Genomic DNA, 1866 nt, shown 5'->3' on the forward strand with positions numbered 1-1866 from the left:
AAAGTTAAACAGATTTGTAAATTACTTCTATTAAAAAATCTTAATCCTTTCAGTACTTATTAGCTGCTGAAGTTGAGTTGTTCTTTTCTGTTCTTAGTGCTCTCTGATGACACATATATCGGGAACCGCCCAGTTTAGAAGCAAATCCCCATAGCAAACCTCTTCTACTCTGTGCAGTTCCCGAGACAAGCAGAGATGTCAGCAGAGAGCACTGTTGTCAGACAGAAAACAACTCAACTTCAGCAGCTGATAATTATTGAAAGGATTAAGATTTTTTAATAGAAGTACTCTACAAATCTGTTTAACTTTCTGGAGCCAGTTGATATAAAAAAAAAAACAAAAACGTTTTTTCCTGGAATACCCCTTTAAATCTGTTTTATTAAATTCACATTTATCTGCTTTCTTCACTTAGGGTGGATTCACACTGTGTTTTTGTTTCCGTTTAACACAGTGGTCTCCAACCAGTGAGTCTCCATCTGTTGCAAAACTCCAACTCCCAGCATGCCCGGACAGCCTTTGGCTGTCCGGGCATGCTGGGCATTGTAGTTTTGCAACAGCTGGAGACACACTGGTAGGAAAACATGAATACCTTTTATACACTTAGAAAAAAAAAACATACACATTAAGGCCATGTTAACGCGACGTAAAATGTAAGTAATTTCTGCCCGGAAAACACGGGCGAACATCCTGCACATTTGAATAATCCGGCGGCACTAGGACTGCTCGGAAAAAGAATCGGCAACATGTCTATTCTTTTTTGCTAACCCCGGAATCAAGATTTCAGCCATGGGCACAAGGCAGCAGAATCTGACTCTGGGACTCTGCCGCAGCGGAACATACGTGCGTATTCCGGTGTAATTCCACGCAGATATTTCGCCGTGTGAACAAACCATCAGGGTAAGCTCACACTGTGTTTTTTCCAGTCAATGTATATGTTTTCTACACTAGAAAAGGAAAAAACATATATACGTTGATGGATGCTAAACATGGACACTGCTGTATGCCATACAGCAAAATCCGTTTCCATTTACCGCACTTATATTATTTATAAAAATAAAAAAAAGATTGCAACATATACTTTTTTTCTGCCGTAAACAGTAGCGTAGTTGGCCATCGCATAAACTGCTATCCGGCAGCGCTGACTGCTTCAGCTGCTGCCGGATAGCCTTTTACGGTGCCCCGTGTGCTCCGGTGATGGTCTCCTACCTGTCCTCGGGGCTCCGGAGCGTCCTCTTCGGGATCCCCTCCATCGCCGGCGCTCTCCATCGTCGTCATCACGTCGCAGCGCACGCTGTCCAGTCATGCAGTAGGAGCGGCGTGCATAGCGACGTGTTGATGGCGACGTGAGTGCGACGTTCCCGGTCAGCAGAGACGTTCCGGAGCGGCGGGGACAGGTGAGTACAACTTCCTATACTTTACATTTCACGGATCCCTCAACATACGATGGATTTAACAAAGGATGGTTCATTTGGAACGGATTACCATCATATGTTGAGGGACCACTGTACTGTAACAGAAAGAGTAAAATGGAGACAAAAACAAGGTGTTTGAACCCACTCTTCGTTTCAACAAGGGATGGGGAACCTGCGGCCCACAGTATCATTTTATCAGGTCACGGCAATCCAGTGGGGAAGATGACAACCTGACTTGGCTCAGGTGTCCTAGGATAAACACCAGGCCTTTCTCGCTTCTCGGCCTTTTGGCTAAGATCAAGTGTAGTATCTGTTCTTATCAGTGGTTTGGACTTTGCCATTGATGTAGGATGGATGCTGTATGGAGGGGGCAGGTGTACCGGGGCGTTTCGGGGCTGGTGCCAGAGGACCAGCTCAATGACTGCCCTGATGTGACCTGTTTCCTCCACTGTTT

At 45.3% G+C, this 1866-nt stretch overlaps 1 non-coding gene across 1 annotated transcript; it reads left to right on the forward strand.

The window, feature by feature from the left end:
• Positions 1–1683: 1683 nt before the first annotated feature.
• Positions 1684–1866, forward strand: LOC130290049 (U2 spliceosomal RNA). Its single transcript, XR_008847497.1, has one exon. It is a non-coding gene; the product is annotated as a U2 spliceosomal RNA (small nuclear RNA).

The sequence above is a fragment of the Hyla sarda genome, chromosome 8 (genome assembly GCF_029499605.1).
Source record: "Hyla sarda isolate aHylSar1 chromosome 8, aHylSar1.hap1, whole genome shotgun sequence".
NCBI lineage: Eukaryota > Metazoa > Chordata > Amphibia > Anura > Hylidae > Hyla > Hyla sarda.